The following is a 15,416-nucleotide window of genomic DNA, read 5'->3' on the forward strand; positions in this document are numbered from 1 at the left end:
TGTTGCATCCTAAAGGACACACAAAACAGACAGTTAAGTGTCAGGGAGAAATACAGCATATCCCAGGCTCCAGCAACTGATGAATCAATCCCAACTCAGCCGCTCCCATGGTCATCTCCTCAGGGAAGGGGTCACAGCCCCAAGCCTGATGGAGCTCAAGGGGTGTTGGGACAATGCTCACAGGCACTGAGCGGATTCTTGAGGATGTCCTGTGTCAGGCTAAGAGCTGGCGCATGGTGACCCTTACTTTATGTCATTTAAGTAAAATACAAGAAGTTTTACCTCAGCAAGGGGAAGAGCATCTTTACATTGAGGGTGGCAGAGCACTGGAACAGCTACCCGGGGAGGACGTGAAGTCTCCCTCTCTGGACACATTCCAAGCCCACCTGGATGTGTCCCTGTGTCACCTGCTGCAGGTGGCCCTGTCCTGGCAGGGGCGTTGTACCTGGTGATCTCCTGGGGTCCCTTCCAGCCCCGACAGTTCTGGGATTCTGCCGTCCTTGTAGGCCCCTTCCAGCTCGGAGCATTCTGGGGTTCACAGTGCTAGCCAGCCACCCCCAGGCATTTGGCACACGTCACACTCCAGAAAAGATGGAATTCTTTGGGTCTTCAGTTTGGATTCTGTAGTCTGCATAATACTGGGAAACAATTCCAGATTTATTATTTTGTTTTTAGGCTCAGAGTCACAAAGAAGCTCGAGACAATGGAAGGTCTAGGAGGTTACCTGATTAAAAGGTGTACTTGTTTACATTGGCTCACATTTGTAATAAATAATGATTTCTTGATCCATCAGCAAAGACACAGTAGTGGGAGCCTGACACAGGAGAAATTTAGTCTAAAAATGAGCCTATTTTGTTTGAGGTATTGGGACAACTTGCTGCCTTATGTCAGTCATGCTCCTGCTAACATCACTGTGAGATGAGCCAGGCTATAATGTTTTCTTCTCCTGTGAAATTTATTTCATTTGTGACATAATTCACTGTATCTTCAAATTTAAAGGAAAAATTATTCCCGTGTTGCCTCCTTTCAGTGTGACCTGAAAAACATAGAGAATGTGAAGATTATCATAAATAAAACACATAATTAAAAGATTAATCCATCAAAGCCTGAAGAATAGTATTTTATTTCTAGTTTCTAGAAATTTATGCAGCTTTGTTCTAATTTGCATCCAGCATTAGATTTAGAACAAGCTGACGCTAAAATTATGAGCTAGCACAAGTCAGTACTGTCTACAATATTTCATTTAAAAAATCCTAAGTAACCACAGAAATATCAGCTTAATATGACTCAAGCTTCTTGACTTTTTTCCACCTCCTTTGCTATACCTCAAAAATTAAGATCATTACTCTAGTTCTTATAAACATTGATTGCTTTATAAGTAATTGAATAAAGGACGAGTGGGTAGTCCAAGAGCTCACTGGGCTTTATTAAGCCCAGTTTAATAATTTTTCCTGTTCTTCCCCCCCCCAAATAAAAACCAAGGCGTACGTTTTTGCCAAGTGAGAAAGTCGAGTATGAACCGACAAAAACAGAGCCAGAGAGCTGTTGTTTGCATCCACATTGAGCAAGAAGCAGTTTCCAGATTCTTCTCTGTCACAAGCCAGCTCTGGAGTTGTAACTCCTACTCACCTGCATATTTCTCTTGCATTTGAATAATACAGGCAAGGACACTCATTTCATCTTCTTCATCTTCCCAGCTACATGTTTTCACATTTGTGGTGAAACAATACTTTCAGGCTCTAGCCCTCTGACAAAAATCTTTGAAATTGAGAATGTTTAGCCTAGGGAAAAAAAAATGTATTCAGGAGACCTTGTAGTTCTCTGCAGCTACATGAGAAGAGGTTGCAGTCAGGGGGAGTTCATATCTTCTCCCCTGCCAAAAAAAAAAAGCCTTAAGACAAGAGAAAGAAGACTTGAAATGTGCCAAAGGTTTAAATTGGATATTAGAAAGAATTTCCCTGCTGGAACAGGATGCCCAAAAGAGTCACCTTCCCTGGATGGATATGAGAAGTGTGTAGATACAGCACTTCAGGACATAGCTGGATGATGGATTTAATGATGTTAAGGATCTTTTCCAACAGAAATGATTCTGTGAATCTAAATAAAATTTCAAATCTCTTAGAAAAAGCCTAACAAAAGACAACATGAAATCACGTCTCCTTTCAAGAGGCTGTCTCTAACTTAGCCTTAAAAAGGAGGGTGGCCTTTTTTAACCTTTACACTTTTCCTTAAGCTGCCCCAGTCTCTAGTGGAGTGGTTTATAGGAGAAAACTTGATTGGTTAAGTCAGCTGTGAGATTCTGGCTAATGGTGAGAGCTACCTGAAGAATATTATGGATAAATCCATATCCTGTGGGTAAGGCAGGGTATTTGTAGTGTTCTTGGGGGACTGGTGGAGGTCTTAAATCCCTACTGGAAGTGCTGTGGAAAGTGAGTGTTGTTGTGATATTTTTGAATGTCAATTTCTGTATATTTTTGTTGTTGATAGGCAAAACCTCCTGAGGAGAGGCTGGGCTGGATTCCTTCAAGTCCATCATGGTGAGTCCGGGAGGCACCAACACATTTACCTTGCTCTGGGAGTACTGGGTTAACTGTGATGCTGTCCCTGTTTCTCCAGGGCATGTTTGGGGTCACAGTCTGTTGCTATGGTAATGGTGGCTTACTAGATGTGTTTGGGGTGACTGCTCTTTGGGGGCACTCTGCAGAGTATCTCCGTGGCAGAGGGAGGCATGAGGAGGCTCTTGAGGCATAAACTGGTTTTGGTGGGATTGCCTGTCCTGAGGAGCTTCTCCTGCAAGCAGGGCTGTGGTGGTGGGTGAGTTACTCATACACTGTGGCCAAACCAGAACTTCAAACCCCTAACTCTCTCTTTTCCCCACCTATTTACCCTTAAAATATTCAAGGTCATTATAGGAACAACCAGAAGGTGTCACAATTGCCCCAAGGTCCACGTAGCTGTCCCAGAAAACTCTAATTTGTACACCCAGACTCTGCTGTCATTTGCAGAGTGATCACAAGGGTTCATGAGTTTTAAGTCAAGGTGCTGAAAAGATGTACGGTTGCCATGTATGTGTATATCAACTTTAAAATTAAATTGAGTTTTATAAAAGGTCTTTCCACATCAGGAACAAGAGACAAAAAAGAAAGTGGGGAGCTTCTGGTTATATGAATAAGGTAGAGTGTAACAAAGTAATTTCGAAAACTGCAGGATTCAGGAAGAGGTTTAATGAAGAAGAGCCAAAATTATGTAAACCTGCACTTTACTTCCTGAGGAGTTTTTTCAAGTGTCATATTCTTGCAACAGCATTTACTTGTATCTGGGACAGGACTGGTTATTACTAATTCAAGAGTGTATTTGAGGTTAAAATTCCCTAATTTCCCTGAATTCTCTAAACATAAAAGAATAAGTAACTAAGAAAGTATTTTGAATAGGCATTTACATTATTAATTAGTCTTAAAGTTATTTATAGGCAAGTTATTTGGATTCAAGTTAGGAATAAATGGTATCCGAAATAGATGTTATCTTCATAGACATGAAAATTATTATTTTAGCTGCAAATGAAGGAGAACAGAACTCAGCTGGAGAGTATCAGTTAAGAAAGGTCAGATTCTTATACATGGAAAGATTGGGGAAATGGTTTGCTAGACCTCAGAATTATTCCAGTAGTGCTGCAGGTTCATTGAGGAAATGTGCAGCATCTCCAGATATGAAATGTAGACCTCCATGGGTATTGGGTGCTCTGTAATCTTTTCAGCATTGCATAGAGTTGTAATGAATCTCAAGGGTTTGTAGCTGATTTAAGAAAGGAACTAATACCCTTTACTGTGACGTACTTTTAAATCCTGTCCAATAGTGTGGTTGACTGGTGGTTTAAACAGAAGATGAGAGGTCTAACATGAAAGCAGCATTTTTTTTTTTTTTTTTTTTTTGTGCAGGTTGATCCAGGCAACTGCCTTGTGAGTATTCACCCTGATACTTGTGTATCATGTCTGTGTTTATATGCTTGTTCTGAACCAGATGGGGAAAGAAATTGTACATATTTCCCTTCCTTCTTTTCTCCCTTTAGTACTTTCTTAATTCCAACAGAAGTTTATCACATACATTTAAATAGTGGAATACACCATAAGGGTCTCATTTAAAATGTGTTTTATTTTTGACATATTCAAAGTGTATTTGTGAGTATGAATTAAGCTAGCCAGTAACCACCCTTCCAAGTAAGCTGCAATATGCCACTTGCCACAGAACATGATATTTTGAGCAGTTAGCTTCTTAACTGACTTCTTTCTTCTCACTATTGGAAAGATGAAACAAGTAGATCTAATGCTGCTCTTAATCTGGTTGTTGTGAAGTGCAGTGGGCAGATCGATGGTGATAGCAAATTTATTCAATTGGAGGTGCTATTTTACAGTGTTTTGAGATTGAGGTAACAATAATCATGAGTAGTTCTATTGAAACTAGCTCTGCAAATGCTCCTAATGAATGAGAAGCCATCCTCTTTCCCTTTAATGCTGAAAAATAAAAGAGAGCTGCTAGAGGAGTGTCCAGAGAGTAACAAACAGCTTGAGAACAAGTTGGCAGAAGTTTGAAATTTAGGGGATTTTGGCTGAATCTTTATCTTTATCTTTGGTCCAATGGCAGCCTGTGTGTATGTCACTGCTAATAATGGCAATAATATTCCTGGGTTCCACATTTGGTTCCCAGGAGGCAGCTGTGGTGGGGATGTTTGGGGTGCCAGGCTGTCAGTGAGCTCATAATGGGTTGTTCCATGTGCAGTGTTTGGGGTGCCAGGTGGTTGCTGTGGTACCAGTGGGTTCCTGGGAGTGTTTGGGGTGAGCACTGGAACTGAGCACCGGGCAGAGCAGCCTCGTGGCTGAGTGCAGGGGGAGGCCTGGGGAGGCTCTGGAAGCACCAAATGGACTTGGCAGGATCAGCTGAGCCAGGGAAGCCCCTGTGCAAACAGGGCTGTGGTGGTGGGTGAGTTACTCATACCCTGTGCCCAAACCAGAGCGTCAAACACTTAACTTGTAGTCAGACCTTAAATGAACAACTTGTTTCTTTCAAGATGGTGCAGAAATGTTGGGCAATTCCAGTAATCCATCTGTGTTAGAATATCCTCTTTTCTCCATTTTTTGACCAATGTTATTTTAGTTCAATAGCAGTGTATCTATTGAAAAGAGTGTTCTAGAAATAAGTTTCTTGCACGGTTTAATGAACTTTATAAATGACGTTGCGGGTGCTTGTGACATGTTCTGGTACTAATGACTTTTTTTTCCCTAAAATGTTCTTGTAAATGGAGGTAAGTATTTTTTCAGCTGTAATGAAATGCTCTAAAATGATGGTGTTGAGTCTAGACAGGCTTGACTTGTGTCATGAGGCCAATTCTGGGCTAGGATGTACTGCAAAAATTAATAGCATTTGTCATTTTCTATTTAATTTCTGAGCCATAGAATAGGCTCATTTAAAGAGTGTCAAGCAACAAATGGGTAAGACCTGCACAGAGTTATTTCGTATTATGTCTCTGATTGTTGGCAAAGTCTATAAATGTACTGGGTTTAAATATACTTAAGTAAGTATTGTTAATCTGTTTGATGAATTTTCTATCCATGCAGTGAGGTCTGGTTTTCTCCACTGAATTTCTCTGTTGGAAAGTTCTGTGATGCCATGTCACATGTACGGTGAACTCTGAACCTAGATGAGTGTGGGAAGAAGTTATTCCCCAGTTGATGAGGATTTGGTTTAGGAAGGTGTAGTTTGGTCAGATCAATCCCAATCAATCTGGTTTGAGCTGCAGGAGCAGCTGCACAGGTCCCATGCTCTGAGAGCAGAGTGAACAGAATGTGTCATAGGAGCCATTTCTTTGCCTTTCCCTTGGTAATTGTGCACTAATTGCGGAGTCAGAATTGGTCGGTGGAGTTTTTTTCAGTTGTACTCAAGAATGGAGTCCTGCCCGAGGAGCCCTGTGACATCAGGCCCAGCTGGACACGGAGAAAGTTCTGCAGGTGTCATTGCGGGCTGAATCAGCATTTGAATTGCGCGCTGGACACAAAGGTGAGCGTTTGCTGTGCCGTGCTTTGGATGCATCCAGAGGATCGCGGACGTTGCAGCTTGAGCAGAAGGACGCCGAGCTGGTTTTGTTTGAACATCGGCACGCTCGGTACAGGTAGGAGCGAGCCGGGGGCAGTTTGCAGGGAGCCCGAGAGGCTTTGAGCTGCTGGCTTTGGCGCTGCCGGCGGTGGTGCCAGGAGCAGCCAGCGGGTGTCAGGATTGCCCCGCGTTCGGGTACCTGTCCCCGAGAGCCGTGCTGCTGGTGGGGCACCCTGTGCTGTCATTTACAGAGTGATACGAGCCTTCACAGGGTGCTGCAAAGCCCTGTGGTTGCTGTGTACATGTAGATGAAGTTTTCATATGAATTTTAGCTTTAGAGAAGATTTTTTTTCTTAGCAGGAATGATGGACAGAATAGAAAATGGAGAGTTTCTGGTAATGTTTGCTTTAAGGTAGCATCAACTCCCTGTCTGGGATAACCGTGTTGTAGCCTGGATCTTGTCAGAGGTGCATTTCTGGAAGGTGTTGCCATTCCCAGCTCTGGAGAGTGAGGTGTCCCCTGTGTGTCGCTGTTGTAGCTTTTCCCAACCAAGTCTGGGGTGTTCTGAGTGTTCTGTTTCTCTGGGTTTGCATTCTTGGGACCAGTGCTGTCCCTATGGAAGATACCTATTACAGGTATTACTCTCCATAGAATTGAGATAAGAAGTTATATAAGAGTTATAATCTCTCTATAGAATTGAGTATTACGGGTGCAAAATTGTGTTTGAGGAAAACATTCCCTAAACATAAAACAATATATAAAATGGAAGGTATTTTAAATAGCAGTTTAAACTATTAATCAGTCTTAAGAATGTAATGGGGGCTTTTATCTAACATTCACATCTTATAGACTATTTTTCATCTGGCTCCAGAGGTTTTTTTTTTTTTTTCTTTTAGTAATCTGCTTTCAGTATAATTTCAACTACAAAATCAAATGCTTTTAAATTGGTCATGATGCAGTGTCAGTAGTATTTGGTTTACAAGCTCTCTGTAGCACTGTCCTTTATCAGCTGATGAATTACAGAAATAGCAACAGTACTTGATTTTGCTAAGAAGGTATTTTAATAATGCTATGGACATGGGGGTAAATTGTAGTAGTTGAAGTTTAAAAAATTATTTTAAAAAAGTGTTCATAGATTTTATATAGAGACCCAAGACAAGAGGTGTGTGTGGGGAAACAAGATCATCTGCCCAGGCTGGCAAAGCATCTCTCAGTGTTTTCATTGTGTAACTGGAAATAATAACGTTTTAATGACTTGTATTGGGGATGAGGAAACGGAATGATTTGGTAAATGGGAGAGATGACACTGTTAGGCAGAAAACTGGGCCATCTGGGGAGCTGTGCTAATACAGACCAGAGTAAATTTGCTCAGTGCAATGTGTTTTTTCTGCAAACAAGAGTGCTGATTAAGAGCAGGGGCTCTCTTAGGTTACAAGGTCCTTTCTGACCAAAGCTTTAAAATTCTGTGTGAATATTTGGTGTGACTCTTTGGGAAACAAAACCTGAGTGATGCTAAACTCATAAGAAAGGTTGTATCAGGGGAGATATTTGATGTACTGGTGGCATCTCAATTAAATGGTCAAATCACTTTGCAAACAATTGGAGGAGTTATCAAGGAAAGAGGAAATAATCAAAAACTGGAGGAAACATGCCCCTCTGGAGAGAATGTCTGGGAAAACTCTGATCCTAAACAACAGAATTTGCAATAATATCTAAACCTGAAGCATTTTATCTTCTTATTTGTTTCAATTTATATTAATCGCTATCATAAATCCTGGTGTACTGAGCAGAGACTACTTGAATGTGTTATCTGGAAAATCCATCATACCTTCCTGAATAGGCCAACTGTAGAGCAAATGTCTTCTGCTTTTGGTGGCATTTAGGGAATATAGAAGAAGTTCTGACCATGGCCAAGGGAAATAGTGATATCTAGAAAATATAAACCAAAGGGTTGGGGTTTTTTTATTTTTATTTTTTTGTATTTTTTTTTTTGTGCCAAGTCTGTTCTTTGTATGTTTGTCTTGGAGCAGAATACTACAGCCAGCATCCAAACTACACAGAGCCCCAGAAATGGGTATTGCTTGCAGTATTTGGATCTTCTCAGAGCAATACAGGAAATACTGATAGAGAAATTGTTTTCTGTGTGCCACTTCCCCCTGCCCATGGTGTTTCCAGATGTCTGGCTTGGGGTCAGGTGTGAATCAGAAGCTGAGGAGCTGCTGTTGATGTAGTACTAACTTGAGTTGCTAAGCCACTGTGTTAGGGTGAGTCTACCTCTCTGTTTCTGCCTTTTTGATGTCATTTCTCCAAATGTCAGGCTTTGTCCAGCCACAGAAGGCCTGTAGTGACTGCAAGCCCATGAGTTCTTGGCAGTCCAGTTAAATAGACAAATTCCTGTCTATACTCAGAGCTGTGTCATTTAGGGAAACGTTGCTGCTAAACCAGATCCAGGGAAGTTGTATACCTGTATACTGGCAAAAAGGATCTACTGATCTTATCTAAATATGAATTTAGAGGCTGTGAAGTTCTTCAGAGTTGTGTTCTTTAAACCAACATAAAACAATTTTTATGTTAAGCAGCTTATTTTTATTTTCATGAGTTGCAGTTAATCACAGTAATGTGTTATTATCAGAGTGATAATAATACAAATTAATTTTAAAAGACTTGTCATTAGCTCTGTGCTGCAGGGTTGAGCAGGTTATGCTAAATATTTTCTTAGATGCAGGATAGAATGATACTGGTCTATTATAAAAATACTTGTAAATATTATATATGACATAAACACTTTCAATTGCTCCGTTCCATCAAATACCTAATTTTCTACTGTTGCAAATTTCGTCTGCAATTACAGTATGTTCAAATTGTTCATGCCATTTACATGAAATTTCATGTATGGAGTACTGTTGTGAAGGGCATGTAATTAAAAAAAGCTGTGGTCTGACATCTCTTAATGAAAGCAATACAGAGCTAGTGGGGAGCTTCTCTGTGGGGCTGTTTGGGAATTTTCTTAGGTTCCTGGTTGTCTTTCTGCTGCATGATTGTACAGTCAGGAATGCTGCCAGGGTCATTTTGTTCAGAGGTGTGTGTTGTTCATCACTCTATAGCAGTCAAAGTCATCTCTCGTGGACTCTTGGCCAACATCAGCCATTTTCATCTTCTCTCTGATACCACAGTGGTGATCATGAGTTGGAGAATTCAACTTCATATACCTTAGGAATCTGAAATTTGGCATCCTCCTTTATTTACTCAGATTTAATTCTGGTCATGGAATTACCTGCCTTCTTCCATGTTAGTCCTCTGTTGAAGAAGAATTGCAAAGGCTGGTGGTAAAAAGCTAATGTAGTTTAGGGAGTGCTGTTTCTAAAAATATATTTTTTCTTCTCCCCATCAAGTGTTTTACCTAGGGAAAGAATTCCTGTCTCAGTTGGGTCATTTAGAAGTCCCATTAAATATTCTTATGTAAGAGGGAGAAATTAAGCATTTTCAGTCAGTGCCGTCAGCATGTTATTCTATTCCACTACTGAAAGGAAAATACTTCACAGTTCACTAACCCACCTGGATGCTGCTATGGGAAATTAACCTTGTAAACCAGCTAGCATTCTCTGAAGCCACCTGATCCTAGATTTCCTTGGTTTTGTTACGAATTGCATGGCACGAGATCATCTGCAGAAGAATGTGCTGGGAGCGTGGTGCTGCAGCACCACTGTGTGTTTGCTGTGCACCTTGGGCACGTGTTGTGTGTAGGAGCGAGCAGAGCTCGGCTCTGCCCTCCACAAACAGGTCACAAACCCACTCCATGAATTCAAGAAATAAATGCCACTGCATCTTCCTTATATAGGGCAGTGAAGCCTGTGTGGAGATCATGCTGCTTTCTTAGAGGGGTTATAATCAGCTTTTGATGAAAAGAGAAAATAATGCCTATTTTTAGTTATTGCTTTCAGTTTTGTTTGCGTTATTTTGCGTACTAAGGATTAAATTGTCTATTTCAGAAAGTAATTTTTTTTCATTTGTTATTGCTATGCTTGTTCCGTGTAAATTCTTGATGGATGTTATTTAAATTTGGATTTGAAAACTGAAAAGTACTGATGAAGCTTTTGAAAGATTTTTATTAAATTACACTGATGTGCAAGTGAAAGATTGCATTTCTCAGCATAAATACTTTGTGCCTAGGCATGAATGTTTTCATGCCTGCTTTGCTAGGTTTGGTATGGATGAAACAATTTGAAATGGATTAAGTTCTTGTATTTCCATACTGCTCTTAGGATAAATTTGTGCTCTCCTTTTGCTTAGCCATTTACAATACAAAACTTGGTTTCCTAGGTTTTCCTATTAAACTAAGAATTAATAAGGAATTATTTATTATCTTAGGAAATTATCTTAGGAAATACGTGATTGTTCTTGCTGTTTTTGAGTCTTGCTAAAAAACATGAGATGGAGCTGCTTGCAAACCACAGAGTGAAAATTCCAGAGTAATTGTGAACTGGCAGATCCCCCATGCTCAATCAGCAAGGTGAGATGTGCATGCTCCTGGCTGTAAGCATACCCATAGCACTGTTGCTTACATTAGTCAGCTCATTCAAATGTTAACTTGATCACTTTGAACTGAAGTATTTCTTAGGAGGAACTTCAGCTCAGAGGAAAAACTTCCATATTTTTCTCATGCTTGGTGGGTGGGAAGTTTCTTAATCCATTTTGTAATACAGTGTGCACTGCAAAGTAAAGCAACAGCTGTACTGTGCTTGTGTCTCTAGAGTTTATAATTTAACATTTATAAGGAAATAATTTCATTCCTATATTAACTTGCAGACATACTGAGTAATGTAACAAAATCAGTTTCATTTATCAGTCTAACCAGAAAGTATTAAGACTGTCATACTGATGTATAGCATCTAATCAAAGGAAGAACACCCAGTTTCAGATTAAGATCATTAACACTTCAATGTTTTGTGTGACAATAAATCTTCAATGCATCCTAAGTTCTTTGATATTCCAGTGCAACAATAATCCCCTAGTGGATTTATTAGGATAATTTTATTATCCCTTTCTTCTCAAAGATGATTTGAAAAGCAAATTATAATTACGAATGTTGGCACTACAATTAAAACAAAAGTTCTGAAATATAACACCGTTTTGATGTTATAAATTGTTTCACATTAAGATCAAAACAGAAGAAAGCCAAAACAGTGTCTAAGGGCTAGGGCCTTCTTATTTTAATGAATAATTTCCAACCCCTAGGTTGCAGATACACTTCATATTTTTTTGTATAAGTGTGTATGAACTCTTCAGTTGTTAGACCTTTGTACTCAAAACCTTTAATTTGGCACAAAATATTTTAGCTTTTGATGTTTCTCCTGTAAGGACACACTGCATCCTTGGTATTTAGGATTTTGCAGTTCTAATTTCAACCCTAAATTCAGGAATTCTGTGCAATATAGAGTAACTCAGGCCCAGTAAAAATAGGACTGCTGTGCAAAGATGTAAAAACACTGCTCTGCTCCTTTGAAAAACAAACATCAAGAGGTTTCCCTGCTTGGCCATACTCCTTACCATATTCTGAGCCAGAAATCCTATAAGGACTATTCAGAGAAATTACTGAGATGAGATGAGATGAGATGAGATGAGATGAGATGAGATGAGATGAGATGATCCTGATAGCTTATGGTTTTCTGGATCACAAAATACATCCCAAGGTGAAACATTCCCAAACAGTAACCAACTCTCATTACTTACATTGGTGAAACCCTCAGTTTGAGTTTGCAGAGAAACAGTTCTCCTAGTAAAATAATTTTGCTGTGAATTCAAAACAAAAAATGCTATAGTTCCCAGTTTAGGGCAATTTATGATATTCTTAAATACTTTGTCAAGTTCTTTCTCCTTTTATTTCCATGGAAGTTTGAGTTCTAAGAGGAGAATGTCATATGGTTTTCCTACAAAGCAAATTTCCAAGCCATGAATATGAATCTAGAAAAAATCTGAAGCTATGAACTTTGTACTAGAAACAATGTTTTATATATATCCTGTACACAACCATAACCTTCGTCTCATTTTTGTAGGAGTATGTGTAGCTTATTGAAGTAAAATACTGAGGAGTGAAAGAAAAATGCTTAAAAGAGTTGATGTACTTTGAGCTGAGTGGATGTGCAGTAGCATCTTTACAGAGGAAAGATTGTTCCAGGTTGTCTTACCTTCAAACTACCCTTGTTTCTTATCAAGTGTTGTTTTAGGTCAGACAGATGTTTTATGAAATCAATCTTTGGTTGGTGAAGTCAGCATGACTCTGAATCAGCTGAAGGGAGAAATGCTAAATTTGGATGCTTGTGCAGAGCTGAAGGTTGTCCAGGGGGTGTTCTCAACATGATGCCCTGGTAGTCAGCTGCTATGAATCTACAAGTCCCTTGGCACCACACATTCAAGTATTTTTACTCATGTATCAATGTACAGATGGTCAAATCATGGGGAGGTGTTACAGAGGGAATTAAAGGAAGGCTTTTTATTAGCCCATATGTAATTTTTTTACACATTAAAGCTATTAATGTGCTGTATCCATAATACCACTGAAACCTTTATAGACAGTTTGTTCCCTGCTCTTTTTTCCCTGAAATCTCTTACTGAATTTTTACTGTAACAGAATCAAAATTAGCAGCAGGTGTGTCCTTCGCTTTGTCTTGGGCTACTCTTAGGTGCACAGATGTTGATGAAGCAGCTGGTAAAACAGGATGCAATCTGCAGAGGTCACATTCACTGTTGGAAGTTTTGGGTTGATCTTTTTTGTCTTATGACTCTGTCTTGCTTGCCAAAATCAAACTGAAGGTGCAATATGGATTTAAAAGGAAAGAGAATGTGTGTTTAAAATGAGTTAATGGTAAAAGTGTATCTTTAATGTCCTACCCCCTCATATTAATGACACTTTCTAGTAAAGGCTAGAAAGCCTTGATAAAGGACTGCTTAAACAGGTATGTGAAGAGCAAAATACTGTGTGCTGTGCACTCAAGGAGAGATCAAAACTTTTATTTTTTATGCAATTCAGGTTGCCATTTTTGCATCTGAAAGAATGGACCCATTCTCGTGAAGGATTGAAGCAGAAGCATTGTTTGCCTTGCTCTGGTTTTCATAGCTTTGCTCTAGTACCTTTATGTGATGTCCACTATGCCCAGAAGACCAAGGAAATTGTCTTCATTTTGGCAGTATTTCCTGAAGTAAATGTCTGTCACATATTGGTCAGGCAGACCTAGATTTTATTAGACAGAATAACCCACTTGGATTGCCTAGTAGCTTGGAAGATAATAAAACTAATTAAAGAACCTCCAATAACTCTAAATTGAGTTAACGAGATACAGTGAGATGAGAACAAGTCAGAGGGTTCAAGAACAGACTGTAAGAAAAGCTCTTGAATGCTGCCCTCTTAGATGTACATGTGGAATGAGGAGACCCAGGAAGGAGGCAGCTCTTAGGAACAGAACTGTTCCTGATATCATCTATATGCCTGTTGAAATACTGCCTTCCCTTCCTAGGGGATAACTCAAGCACAAACCTGTTGGATGTGATTGTATTTTCATGGATGGTTTAGAGATTGCTGCCCATTGCAGTGATCTTGTCCAGAAATGATTCAAAATGTACAGTAGTGTAGACAGAAAGTCAAGTTAGAGCTGCTGTGACAGTGCTTTCATCATCTGTCAGCATCCTCTGAGTGTCGTGAGCTGAACCTTAAATTTTATTTGAACTGCCTGATATCTGCCAAGGGGCAGGATATCATTGCTAGAGAGAAATCCTCTCATCTTCTGTGCCTACATCCCCTCTTAGATGTCAGAACTGTTTGGTATCCAGAGGTGAATTGTATTGGACCTTTGCAAGGCACAGGAATCATTCATCCATCCATCTCCCCATCCTTTTACAGAGAAGGGTTCTGAGCAGAGGGCCCTTTGACTCTGCAGTGGAAACTGTTTGGGAAAACTTGCTTTAATAACAAGGTTCTGACTAAGAACCTTTTGCAGAGGAAGGTTATTTTATGGAAATGGTCAGGTGTTCACTGCCCTGGTTGTTCTGGTATTTGGACACCAGGTTACAAAAAGAGAAAAATTACTGTATCAGTATACATGAAGTGAATTATAAAGTAGATTAAAGGAAAAGTTCAGAAGTCTAAGCTGGAGAGAGGTTCAGAGTAACTCAAAATTGTCATCCAAGATTTTGGGGAGGAAGGTCGTAATCTCCCTGAAATATTACTGTGCATGTACTCCCTAATACATTGGGTCTGTTATACAAAACTAGACAACTAATTTTTAACACAGAAGGACTTTAAAGACAAGTCTGACACCCAGAGGAAAGAAAAGGCTTTATCAAAATTGTATATCTTAGAATCACTGCTGAAGTATAAGTGCTGTTTTGTTAGTGAGAAATGTCAGTGAAATTTAAAATATTGTGTATTCCTGAGAAGTATCACTACAGTAAATCCCCTTTGTGGAATAGCTAAGTCACAGCCGAAATTTGGTGCTGGGCAATAGATAGTGCTAGTTCTAGTATTTAAACTCTTTAGGGAGCAATCCTCATAAGGGGCAACAATTTTGGTGATGGCCAAGAAATATATCATCTGTGTGATCCAGATAGAGAAAAAGGAAAGGAAAAAATGCTGTGGAATGGGCACATTCTTTGTACACACCTGAAAAGGGCCTTGTATGTGATATGCAGGCAGATATCTGCTTTAAATGATATTTAGTCAATTAACATCAGTATTAACATACAGATCTTTATCTGCACAAGTGTATTCAGGCTTCATATATTTCCCTGTCTGCTTCGGTTTAGCAGTAAGAGATCAAAGCCCAAGGCTTTGCAGTCTGGCTCCTCGTTTGTGTCCCTGGGTGTATGATCATTTTTTCATATAGAAAACAGGCAGACCTGAGAAATAGTGAACATTCCATCACAGGGGCTCCTGCTGCGTGTGCTGATACACCCAAGGCATGGGAAGGAGGCTGCCCACTTGGTTTGCTAATTTGCTTCCAAGCACCTAATTTTTCTTAAGGTGGTGTTATTGGATCTGTGTATATATGCCTTTATGGCTATAGCTGCAAACAGTTTGGTCTGAATAGTATTTATAGGATTTACTGTTTCCTGCTCCCTCTGCATTTGGTGCACAAATAGACCTAAATGTCTTAATAATGAATTATTACTAGGTAATTAATCATCTTCACCTGCTTTAGACAGTTGCCTGCCTGAATTTACCATAATTCACCTCCATCAGCCAATACATATAGACATTAATTGCCTCATAATAGTGTTGAGAAGATGTCAGGTGGTTCTGAAAGGGTGTGATTGCATCTCTTTGATCTAAGCAGAATTTA

Source organism: Cinclus cinclus, chromosome 21, assembly GCF_963662255.1.
Source record: "Cinclus cinclus chromosome 21, bCinCin1.1, whole genome shotgun sequence".
NCBI lineage: Eukaryota > Metazoa > Chordata > Aves > Passeriformes > Cinclidae > Cinclus > Cinclus cinclus.